A 13,629-nucleotide genomic window follows, 5' to 3' on the forward strand; every position below is an offset into this window, starting at 1 on the left:
CTGGTGTAAGCTTGACTTGCTCCGGTGTAAACTGGTAGATGAGGAAGTCGATGTTGTGGCAGAGCTCAATAATGTGCGGCAACATTTAGAGGCGCAGTCCCCCGTTCAGCAAAAGAGTTTGCTTTCAAAGATAAAAGCGGTCTTCACCCCGAAATCGTCAACCAAGAAACCACCAATCGTCTAGCAAAATACTCGCGGCTGGCCTACATCAAAGAAAGTACAAGAAAGGCTAGATGAAGCTGTGAGGTTTAACGAAGCTGCGAGATATAGCTCCTATGGTGAGGACAACAACGTATATACCGCTTCCCCCAAACATAGGTACGATTTACCCCGACACAGCTCATACGTACGGTCAAAGGGCTCTCGTGGAACGGGTTCGGTTGTAAAGTCTAAAAACCCTAAAATGCAACGAAACAGGTCAACGAGTTCTAAAAAGAAGGAGACGCGTGATGATAAGGGTTTTCCCTTAATGAAGGGGGACGAGCACTTGTTAAGCATTAAGAGGTTTAAGAATCAAATTCCATCAGAGTTTCACTCTTACATATCGCGTATACCAGATGTGACCCCAGACGGTCATTGTGGGTACAAGTCTGTGGCTGTCGGGTTAGGTTTTACGGAACATGTATGGCCCCGTATTCGAAGTGATTTACTACTGGATATTGACCATAACGAGCCGCGTTGGAAGCATGTATTCGAAAGATATAACGAAGGAGACTTTAAACAAATACGTAACAGCATCGAATGGCATTCAGTGAAAGGGTGCGATCCAAGTCACTGGATGATTAATGCCCCACGTAGGGCTTCTCGTAGCGCAAACGTATAATATTGTCCTCCACGTGCTAAGCATCGAAGGGAGCTCTACCATCTTCCCATTAACGGATGCCCCACTAGATCCACGACCTCAAGCGATAACGCTCGTACATGTTTAAGGGGGACACTTCATACATGCTAAGTTGGAAGGAGACTACCCCATGCCTTTAGTGACCCCATTGTGGTTGACACATCGATCAATAGCTGCGAAACGGTGGGAAGAAATATATAGACCGCGGTTACAGCACTACTACGAGTTAACTAATCCTAAATCAGACTCAGACAAAGACAGAGAACCGAGTTTAAATGTTATCGAAGATTAAACGGAAACTTGTATTTTTGTAAATTGTAGAAATTTTTTAATTTATAAAGTTTGTATCATTTTTAATTTTTATAATTCATAATATTTGTATTATTTTTAGCTTTTCTAAATTATATTTGTATTATTTATCAAATAGTATTGTTTTCGATAAATAAACAAAGGAAAACACAAAAAAAATGGAGCTTTGTATATGATGCGTAGGGATCCCTACGCAACGTATGAGAAGCAAATGACAAAACAGCCCCTGTGTTTGGCTTCGTATAGCCTCAGCACAAGGACAAAATGGTAAAATGATTAAACCAATACGCATCGTATTGATCCATGCGCAGCGTATGTAAAAGGCGGACAATTTCCCCCCAAATCGAAGTTTCAAAACCTAAATATGTTAAATTACCATTTTGCCCTTGTGTTGGGGCTATACGTTGCGTATGGATCTCTACGAAGCGTATATAAAGGTCAAGAGAATGACCTTTATACCCTTGTATCAATGCTTCGTATAACATTGATACAAGGGTATAAAGGGCATTCTCTTTTCCTTTATATACGCTTCGTAGAGAACCATACGCAGCATATATAAAGGTCAGACAATGACCTTTTTACCCTTGTGATCAGCTCCGTATAGCCCCAACACAAGGGCAAAATGGTAATTGTCTCAAGGTCAAACTGCTTTTTGACTTTTGTATACGCTCTGTAGGGATCTCTACGCGGCATATAGGTTCTGATTTAAATCAGAGAAACCCCTACGCAGCTCTGTTCTTCCGCAAATAAAAAACACACACAAACGAGAGACATACGAAGGAGACTACGTATAAGCGACCGTATACGACACGAATTCGAAGTATAAAACAGGTATTTACTCAACCTTTTTAACTAATTTAGATTTTTTTTTGTATCTTATCCGTAAATTAGATGTTTTTTTAGGTAAATTAGGGTTTGGTTAAGCTTTGATTAGTGTTGATTTGTTTGACTTGTTACGGTTTAGCCACTGAAATCATGGGTGTGATTCAAATCTGAGCATATATTATGTTCAAGATTCCAATGAAATTATCGAATGATTGCACTGTACAATCCAGCTTTGCACTAGATGTTGTAATGCTATCGTTTTCAGTTTGGGGAGTTCAATTTGAATTCTAGGAATATTTTGATTATATGTTCAGTTTGAATTCTAGGAATATTTTGAATTCTATCTTGTGTCGATAAACTGAAGCCGTTTATATGTTCAAAAGCCGTTTATTTGTCTGAAACTATAAACATTCAGTTGAAACTATAAACATACACACATTCATATAGATACACACACATGTACATGTGTATGTATGTACATTTACATGTATATATGTACCTATGTGTAACATACAAGATAAAATGTTGGTTAAAGGATTGCATCATACCTCGGTAATTAATCACGGTGGGTGGCTGCAAGTTAAGCTCAACCGGATCAGTTCGCAACCGTTTAAACGATTCATAGCGACTGTTGTTTCGTGTGTCATAGCGATTTCGCAGCCGTTTGCGGCTGCGTTTGTTCCCCGTGATTCACCGTGGGATCGACGGTTTGAGCTATCGTTTACGCCGAGCTACAGGGAGATACTGATCGAGTTTCTATCGTCGTTCGAGTTTCATCCTCGTCGTCCAGATCAGGTTGTGGACCCCGCGCAGCCCCCTCCCCCGCCGATGATTCTTTTTGCATGGCTGGCCGTTTGCGGCTGCGTTTGCATCCGTTTAAACGCCCTTTACGGCGAAATCGCTGCACAGACAAACACACACATATAAAACTTCGATCTTAGTTTTGACGCTCGTTAGGGACCTACGCGCCTTACGGTTCGACTTCGACTAAATAATAAAAAAAATAGTTTAACGACGAACTTAGTTTCGACGCTTGTTAGGCCGTACGCGCCTTCTGAATTTCCGTCGGTTAATTACCCGCTGATTCGGCTTGGACAGATGCCGTACCCTGGACTGGGGCCTCCACAGAAGCCCCGTGGACCGCCTCCTCAAATGTCGCTGCAGTTTGCTCAACGGCCTCCTGGGCAGTATCCGGTGCCTCCTCCCGGGCAGTATGGGCAGAGGCCTATGGCGCCTCCGCCTGGGTAGATGATGAGGGGGCCGGTTTCGCCTGGTGGAGCTCCTCGCCCTGGTATGCCGGGACCGCCTCCGCCTGCTCGGCCTGGGATGCCGCCTCCTGGTGCACATGTTCCGGGATTTGGACCTCCTCGCCCTGGTATGCCACCTCTGCCGAATAACCAGCAACAACAGCAGTAGTAGTGGCTGGTAAGTGGTTTTAATAGTTTTATTTATGCATGGAGTATTTACTTTTGATTGTAGTTTAGTTGTGGTTTCATAGCTTATGGTAGCTGTTTTCTGTTTATTGATTTGCCTGTGGCTTAAGATTTATGTATGTTGATTAACTTAGGGGTCAAAGGCATGTATTTAACTGATCTTTAAAGAGTTGTGTTACTAATCTTGTGTCGGAGGAATCTTGTTTAGTGTTGTTAACTTGTTATTAGTATCGGAGTGGTTATTCTAGGAGTAAGTAGTTTATTATGTAATTATAAACACTCTATGAAGTTTGAGAAATGAACACATACAGTTTTCAGATATAATTCATTAGTACATAGTAGGTTAGAATGTTAGAGTAAATATAATACAACTCGATCAATATTACGAGTCAGGCACCGACCATTAGTTTCAAAATCCAAACAACTGAAAAAAAAAATTAGACACCAATCCTGGATTTTTTAAAGCGGAGCAAACAAAAACAAGTGCAAAAAGATTTGCAAAAAAAAAGTTTCTCTAGAAGAAGTAGATTGCCAATGAAGAAGAATGCAAACTTTAAAAATAAAAAATCACAGATCTATGTGAACTTAGAATAGAGGAAAATTAAAGTTTGAGAAGGAGAAGGTAGCAATAAAAGAAGAATCACATGAGATTTTACAAGCACAAGTACGCAACAACAAAAAACACACATGGAATTTAGAAACAACAGGAGCTTACAATAATCAAGCGGTGCTGAATAAGAATGTGATTTATATGTCGTCGTTGATTATTCTGCTTTGATCACCACACATTACCAAGTCACTGACAACCATCTCCTTTCAACCACCACGTCAATCGTTAGAATCAGACAACAACGTTAATCCCTTCCTCTTTTTGATATCTCAACTACGCAAACTTTCTAATCTTGATTCCAGTTTTTGGTCTGGAATCTTTTAGCGTCTTTCTTCGACTACCAATTCTATCCTGTATTTTCAGAACCCACTGTTTTTATTGACTTACGGTTCCATTCTCTTAGGTCACCACTCCAATAACTATGCAAAACCCTATCATCTTTTCTTCCAATTCTCTTAAGTCTTAACCAATCACCATTTGTGAATCCAAAATCAACAGAAAGCTTTTTCTCTCAAATGGATTTGGTGCAATCAGACAAACTCAGATTCAAGAAGTTCACACCACTTTACCAAACCTTGTTTCAACTTTTAAAACTTCAGACCGGCTAACAAATTGCAAATCAGTTTGATACTTTTTATAAGGACTTTAGGAGTATGAGGATTTGAGCTAGCAAGAGGTTTGAAATTGTTTGTATGCGAAGGAGATGAGTTGCATTTAGAGAGAAACCAACTCTTTAAATTGAAGATGAAGGTATGGATTGAGGAAAGGCGGTTGTAGCCTCAAGGGGTGTTCTTTAAATGATGGACTAACGCTAACCTGAACAATGATATATTGAGTCTAGACAAGCATTAAGCATGGATTTATTTCTGTTGGGCTTTAGGGAAAATTGGAACAACAACCATCTCTTTTGGGCCTTAAGTATAATCTCTAATCTCTTCACGAATCACACTGTTGGGCCTCTTTCTTTTTTCATTGTTTGTTTTAAGCTAAACGTTAAACTGAAACCGACTTTAGCTTGAGGGGGGATGTTAAGAGTATTAGCGTAGTGGGTAGTTTATTTTGAGGTTATCTTACTATGCAGTTATAGCGGTCCAAAATCGAATAGCGGTCAAGGTCCGCTATATGATATATAGGTTATAGCGGTGATATAGCGATAATTTTTATACCATGCATAATTTATGTATATATATATATATATATATATATATATATATATCTTTGAAAAATATTAGTAGTAATATCAAAATTCATAGTAATATCATTCCATTATCAAATACCTGTTGCAAATGAAATACTAATAGTAACTTTGAAGTATTTAATTTAAGAATTAACACAATTAAAGACCGTTACTGCTATAACCGCTATAGGCCACCTCTATAGCACTGTTATAGTACCGCTATAGTGGTATTTAGCGTCGCTATTAGCGGAACCGCTATAGGTCACCGCTATTTGGACCGCTACACACCCTGAGGTCCGCTAACCGCTATAGCACCGCTATTGACTGCTTAGATCTTAAGTTATGCTATATTGTTATATGGGTTAAGTTATTCTACAAACGCCTCTAATTGTAAGAAGTGTAAGAAGGCTCTATAGAGTGACAAGTGTCCAAGAATCTAAAAGTTAAACCCACTACACCACCCAAAAACCTAATCCCCCCCCCCCCCGCGCGCAAAAAAAAAAAAAAAAAAAAAAAAAGCCCTATACCTCACCCAAAAAACCCCTCCCCCCTCCCCCCCCCCCTAAAAAAAAAAAAACTAAACACCCACCCCCACCTCACCACCACCCAAAAAACTAAACCCCCACTCCCTATGCAAAAAAAAATGCGTGGGTGATTGGGGGGTAGTTTTTTGGGTGGTGATGGGTGTTTAGGTTTTTTTTTTTGTAGTGGGTTTATTTTTAGGAGCCTTTGTACACTTCTTATTTTTAGGAGCCTTTGTATTTGATCCTAATCCATTGTTATATATATATGTGTAATTGTAAACACTTTATGATATTTGATAAAAGATAGTACACAAATATAATACTTCCTCTATAGTTTAGTTTTCTTAATTTTATTCAAGTATATTATGTTACTTATAAGGGAGTACTAGATTGCCATGTTAATATCTATTTTTGCATGGCACATAATGTTATTTAATGCACTTCTAAATGTTGCAAGCGTATTGCTCTCTACTTAAGAAGCTAAGATATTACTATTTGGGTGCTTTAGGAAGGAATGATACCCTTCACGTAAATGTGATCTAAGCGTCATACAAGCAAAATAACGTATGTGTGTGATTGTGTGTGGTTGACAAGCTATAAACAATCTTATACTAAACTTGAAACCAAAATCATTTTACACCCATTCATGTTTAACAAGTTGAACTGTTGAACCCAAGTTACATATCCTTTCAACAGTAAGATTATCGTGCTCGAAAGTTGGTAAGGACTCTGGAGTTATCTAACTGAGTTTTTTTTTTTTTTTTTTTTTTTTTTTTGCCATAATCATTTCACATGGTAGCCTTTGGAACACATGTATTTTCACATAATCAGATCAATTTCAACATACAAGTTTGTCTCTCTATAGTTTATCCGATAAACATGTCCGATTTCTATCTTCTAATTATTCTCTATGCTTGAAATCATTAATGTGAGGGAAATCCCATCATCATCAACTTACTCTAGTTCATATTGTTGGGGTGCTTTGTCCTCTTTTGACATTTACAAATGTATGAATATTGTTAGTCTTGCTAATTACTTACAAAAATGAGAAGGATAAATTACAGTTTTTTTATTAATTAAAAACATATATAGAAAGTATAGAAATGTTTTGAGAAAACAATTGCTTCTTACCCATGTAATGCGTAGCTTTACACTTTATATAACACAGGGTAGCAGCCATATCTCGTTCAGATCCTATTTAATGCTTGTTTACATATATTATATCAGAAATTGGTGGACATAGTGGGTAATAGAACAATCCATTAAATTTTCCACTTTTTACTTATGAACTATGAAGCACCGTACTTTTTCACCCTTATTTGAATAACAGAAATTATCCTTTAAAATGTAATTATTTGTTCATAGTGCATAATTATATTGTTTATTGTGACTAATGTAGACTCTTTTCTCTTCTATGCCAGGGTGGTTCTTAAATCCGGCAATTTTGTGAAGATGTTCTACTGGAATTCCATAAGCTTATAATCGATGGTGAACATCTTACCGTGAGCTTTTAAATAGGTTTTGTATTAGTGAAGCACATTCATGTCAGACTTTATTTTGTTGGATTTGGTCACCGTTGAATAGTTTTCTTAATCTTTCCTTTTTTTGCTTTTAAATAGTTCAAACTTGAATTTAACTGCCTATTATGGCTATATGCCTATTACATGTTTTCTTAATCTTTTTTTTTTTTTTTTGCGTTGATTTGAATCTTTGATTGTCTGCATTAAGTTCCTTACTAGGTTATGAATGATCAGGTCAATTCCAATTTCTATTGGCTCCTTCAAAGCTTAATTATATATGAGTTATCATCTTTGAATGTATATGAATGTCATATATATTATTTGTGGGACCAGATATGTTTGGTCAAACTTGTTGCCAAATGGACCACACTCACACATGCCACTACAGAAAAACTGATTTGACACTACTGGTTTTTGAAGGGACCGGAAAACAACTATGTTGTTAACTTGTATTTTTTTTTTTTTTTTGAAAGGAGAACTTCGTCAGTTAACTTGTAATGCATAAGCAACATATGTTGTTAACTTGTATAAGTTTTATGGCACAAGTTGTGTCGAATAAACTTTGAATCCATGAGATCCAGTTGGCACAATGAAAGGCACGACTTGTAATGCGTAAGCAACATATTTTGACAATATTTAGCTTTATGTAAGTGGGTTGTTAGGTATTCAAGTTCAAACTAATTTTGATAAAACGGAATGATCAATGATCAATGTAGAATCATTCAAAGGCTTGGTGTGAACTTGAACTTGGTTATGAATGACTGAGGGGTCAAACAAAATCCAAGCTGGTTTGTATTCAAAATCCAGTTTATAACGATACAAGGCAAGTTGACTCAGGTAGTAATTATCAATTTAAGTTGGTTCGTATCCAAATAAAATACAAATCCAGAACATTAAATGGTTGTGTTCATTCCAATCGATACCAAAGTTGAACGTAACATCATACCTTTAGCTCTATTGCACTAACTTAGACGTTGGCAAATCCAAGAAGCGTCTATTAACATAAACAGGATGACAAGATGAATGTGTCAATTGGGTAAGGTTATTACAGATACATCTAAGAAAAACATATTGTTAATTTATCAAACATGTATGATAAAAGAAAGAATTAAGCATGGCATTGGCTACACAAGAAACAACCCGGGTAAAAAGTGACTTAGGCTCGTGTGAGGTGGTAAGGCGTTGGCAGAATCGCTTCACCATAGTGGAGCATTGTGATCCCTTGAGGCAACCTAAAAGTGGCTCTTTTTGCCGGAGGTGGCGTTTACTATTCTCAATCTTCGTTATAAGAATGAGAATGGAGGGCGAGAGTTGGAGCAAATAGGAAAGAAAAGAACATACTAATTTTTTTTAACAACCTCGGGCTTTCTAGATCCCAATGCCTCAACTCATGCTTTAAATACAATGAAATAGTCAAGTTTAAGTAAACCAACTGATTCAGACAACCCTAATTTTCTTTCTTAAGTGTAATGTGTATCCATTTATAAACTTACCACTCCCTAGATCTTTTAGAGGTACCCAAATTAATTATATAAAAGTAGAAGCCTATATCAATAATAATTAATTAGATTGATTCTCATTTGGACTAAAAACTATACTTTAGATTTGATGTATAACTAGTCAATATTCCTCCGCGCTTCACGGCGGGAATTCTGTCGTTATCTGTTCGGTTCAATGCGGTACCGGTACTCGTTATACTAATCTAAAGAGAAAACCTTACATCGATAAAAAAACAATAAAAACGAATATAGTGTTGTTTAGTTGATTACATCAATCAAAAACAATAAAAACGAATATAATTGATAACGGTCTAGTTGGTTTGCGTTCTATGTTTCCTATTTTTCAACATCGCGATGTAAATTTTATTGCAAACGAATATTGTTCCACTATCGTACCAAACCTAATTGAAATTGACTGGACAACATCTGTATTGGTACCGGTTATTTTTTTGTTTTCGATAAACTGACACCGTATCGCTACCATACTATGTCAAACCGACAACATCGGTACCGTATCGCTACCATAGTGAACCGAAACGAAACCAAACGAACAACATTGGTTCGGTACCAATATTTATTTTTACTGTTTTTTCTTTCGATAAACTAACAACTTATCGCTATCGTACAATATCGTACCATACAACATCAATACTATTACTATATTCTTTTTATGGTTTTGATATTTATTCATTTATACAACTGCGTATATGAGTCAGTCGAGCTAGACCTAGCTCGAGCTCGAGCTCGGCTCGAACTCGATTCGAGCTGGCTCGGCTCGAGCTCGAATTACAAATCGAGCTGAGATTTGAGGCTCGAGCTCGACTCGATTAGAATTCAAGCTAGCTCGGCTCGGCTCGATCTAGCTCGATCTAACTAAAAAACACAAAATTTACTACCTAAAAAGCCTTTAAAAATGAATTTCTTCATAGACTAAAGGCCATAATTGCCATTTAATTTAACCATATGGCTAAATATGCAAGTATAAATAGTTAATTCACTTTGTACATTGTCTTTACCTTCTTTTATATGGGGAATACTCCCTTAGTTTTTGTTTTCTAAGCGATGTGGGACACAAAAATGAAGGATGTAAACCTTATCGAGCCATCTCACGAGCCGAGCCAGACCAAGCTCGAGCTCAGCTCGATTTGTAGTTGGCTCGTTAACAACCGAGCCAATTTCGAGCCGAGCTTTCTTCGAGCTTTTTTCAAACAAGTGATGATCCGAAACATTCAAGAAAGGATTGGAGGTGATTTCTACTTTTAATAAGCTGTCACAGTTGTCAAATTCGTTGCGTGCATTTATATTATTGAGACGACAACAGATAATGAACGGATTGTTGGACTTCTTGTTCCAAATGCAACTGTAGGATACACACCGTAATCGTTTGTGATTATGGGAAACACAAGTTTTCTTTTTGAGCTTGATGAATATCTGTTATCTCAACGCTTCTCCTTACATTACTGATCTGGAATTGGAGAACCGTTGTTATTTTTTTAGTGCTTCTCGATCAGATATTATTTATTGAAACATAACTGAAACAGTCGGAAAAAAACTAAACCAAACCACTAGCAGAAGAACACACACGATAACTTTAAACTTTATATTGTGTGAATTGACAAGGAAATGATTGGAGGTGATTTGTACTTTAAACTTTAGATTGTGTGAAAAACCAACATTCCTTGAACCATTCTAAACCCTAGCTTTAAACAAACCAACAAAATCCAAACACTGAAAAACATCAGCAACCATTTTTCCTTTTCCTTCAATTTCGAGAACATTCTCCCTAACATGATAAAATCGCTTATTTTGCTACTGGTTTTATAAGTCAAAGTTAACTTTCAGATTCAGGAAGACATGTCGGCTTCTGTATCCATCCTCGCGTTGATAGCTTCCGTTTTATTATAGTCATACGACATGACTTTTTGTTCTTCAATCTTTGTTACTTGTTAATGTTTTATTTTTTTCTACTTTTAGAAAGGTTTGACCACCTCACGACTGTAAAATGTCCCGTGTGATTGGCACCTTAAACCCCTTATATACTTTGAGAAAAATCCAATTTTCGAATAATACGGGCCGTATAACATTATACGGCCCGTATACAACGTTCGTATACGACCAGGTAACTGGTTTTCACATGGTGTATACGGGCCGTATAAAGTTATACGGTCCGTATAGAATTAAATAAACTGACAAAAAGCTGTGCCAGCAGACTTTGTCAGTTTATTTAATTCTATACGGGCCGTATAACTTTATACGGACCGTATACACCATATGAAAATAAGTTTTTTTTCATGTGTTATTATTAGGAATTTTTGTAGTGTTCGCATTTTCAAGTCCTACTATCATCACTTTCAATTTTGTTGATACTTCTAAGCTCAATTTATATTTGAATTATCATCATATTAAATTGTCATATTTATTATTTGTGGGACCTGATGTATTTGATCAAACTAGTTGCCAAATGGACCATACTTATTTTGTATACAAGTGGATGTGCCTACTGAGAAATGGATTGGGACTGGTATTTGAAGGGGCTGGGAAATAGGTATGTAATTATTAGATAAAAGAAAATGTATACGAGTTGTTATGTGTATGTAAGGTACATATTTTGACAACATTAGTTTTTAGGTGTTCCTCACAATTAAGGGGAATTTTGATAACCAATATAACAAAATGAATGTATCAAGTAGGAAATCCTATACTAATAAATGAAAATCTTTTTGTACACGTGTCACTCTTTGGTGTCTCATCCCTTTTAATAATAGTATTATATATTAATTTTATACACAAAATATAATATAATATTAGTTAATATAGTTAGAGATAAACGTCTAAATTCAAATTTAAATAATAATTGTCTATAACAAATATAAATGTATCAAATAATATAATAAGTATAATAATAATATTATTTAATATAGTTAGAGATCAAACATATAATTTCAAATTTAATTAATAGTAAATTACTTTTTAAGTCTCTATGTTTTAGTGGTTTTAACCACTTGAATCCAAAATAAAAAAGTTCACTTTGAGTCTCTAACCGCTCATTCACACCTCTGTAAAAAATTCAAAAAACGTTTTGTAAGGTTGAGTTCTCTAAGTTCTCACAACTTGTAGAAGTTTTCATTTTAATCTAACCATATATATTTGTTAAGATAAAATATATTATTTGGATATAAACTATAATTACTAATAAAGTATCAAATCACATGTACAAGTAACGAAAATATAACTATTCTTTATTTTTACTAATTTATTTAAATAAATCATTTCATTAATAAGGATTATATACAAGTTTATAATTTACATTTTTCGTCACTCAACTCGTGTAATACACGGGGTTGTAAGCTAGTTATTATAACAATCTAACATATTCGATGAATAAATAATTAAGAAGAGCTACACACAAAACGATTGGCTAAAAAGTGTGCGTGTGAGGTGGTGGTAGAATCGCTTAAACCATTTGTAGGATTTAGACTAGAAGGTATGGGGGTCGGCTGAGGCCCGGCTAGGACCGGCGCCGGTCCCCCACACCGCCCCCTGGGGCTCGGCTCGGCACAACCGGCACCCCACAGCCGGGGTAGCCGGTCCTCTCTCCTCCTTCCTTCTCTCACATATACCTATACATACATACATATATATACACAAAGGGGTTTATCCCCCACCCCCCCTAGGTCTATCCTCTCCAAGCCACTCCTACGTGGCGCCTATGTGGCGGCTCATCCCCTCAAAGCCCATCCTCTCCATACCCTTTAGTCTTAGAATGACAAGAGAGAGTGAGAGTTGGAGCGATCTGGAAATAAATAATAATGAACATATGGTTTGTTTTTCTTTCCTTTTTATATTTACTTTCGATTATGAGTTTCAGGATAAAAGAAAAAAGAGTTGGTTCGTTGAGAAAGCACCAGAAAATGACAAGTGTCCAAAAAAGATTTTTATCTATAAGAACCATATGTATTGTACGGGTTGAATAAATGTAATATTATATAACAAATAATAAAAAAAATTCCGGTCCCCCACACCGCCCCCTGGGGCTCGGCTCGGCACAACCGGCACCCCATAGCCGGGGTAGCCGGTCCTCTCTCCTCCTTCCTTCTCTCACATATACCTATACATACATACATATATATACACAAAGAGGTTCATCCCCCACCCCTTAGGTCCATCCTCTCCAAACCACTCCTACGTGGCGCCTACGTGGCGGCTCATCCCCTCCAAGCCCATCCTCTCTATACCCTTTAGTCTTAGAAGGACAAGAGAGAGTGAGAGTTGGAGCGATCGGGAAATAAATAATAATGAACATATGGTTTGTTTTTCTTTCCTTTTTATATTTACTTTCGATTATGAGTTTCAGGATAAAAGAAAAAAGAGTTGGTTCGTTTTATAATAGAGAAATTTTAAAATAACAAAAGTATATCAACACCTTTCTTATATTTTGTTTGTTCTTATCATCTTAATTAAACATAACTAGTATTAAGTTCCCGCGTTGCGGTGGGGGCGTAAAACCATAACAAATAGTATTAATGCCACACCATCGCTAGCGACTATCAATACTGAAGTTGCGCCGTGTTAATACGAAGAATTAGACCAAAACGTAAGACATAGAAAATAATAATTAAGTCGATTTAGGACCCGCAAAATTGGGACAAACCTGGCAAACGGAAAAAAAAATAGACAATGTAAAAATGCTGAATTACACAACAACGTTGCGCCATGTTAACTTGCAAAAGTTATAGCGTAGCGTAAAATAAAACGTAAAAACGTCGAACTATACACGTACGTTGCGTCGTGTCAACTCGTAAAATTTAGAATGAAACGTAAAATGAAAATTTTGAGAAGTATATAAAGTATAGGGGACCAAAGTTGAAAGTAAAAAAGTTGTGAGATTAAA

General features: G+C 36.5%; 1 protein-coding gene across 4 annotated transcripts in view; it reads right to left on the minus strand.

The window, feature by feature from the left end:
* The window catches only part of LOC110904648 (serine/threonine-protein kinase PCRK1), a 15,166-nt gene extending 10,370 nt beyond the window's left edge, over window positions 1-4,796 (minus strand). For all 4 annotated transcript variants that reach the window (XM_035983450.1, XM_022150493.2, XM_022150492.2 and 1 more), the window contains exons 1-2: window positions 4,124-4,796; window positions 2,524-2,876 (exon numbers count right to left, since the gene is read on the minus strand). The gene's annotated coding sequence lies outside the window, so the exon portion shown is untranslated. The remainder of the gene's footprint in view (window positions 1-2,523; window positions 2,877-4,123) is intronic.
* Between the last annotated feature and the right edge of the window lie 8,833 nt (window positions 4,797-13,629).

The sequence above is a fragment of the Helianthus annuus genome, chromosome 14 (genome assembly GCF_002127325.2).
Source record: "Helianthus annuus cultivar XRQ/B chromosome 14, HanXRQr2.0-SUNRISE, whole genome shotgun sequence".
Lineage (NCBI taxonomy): Eukaryota > Viridiplantae > Streptophyta > Magnoliopsida > Asterales > Asteraceae > Helianthus > Helianthus annuus.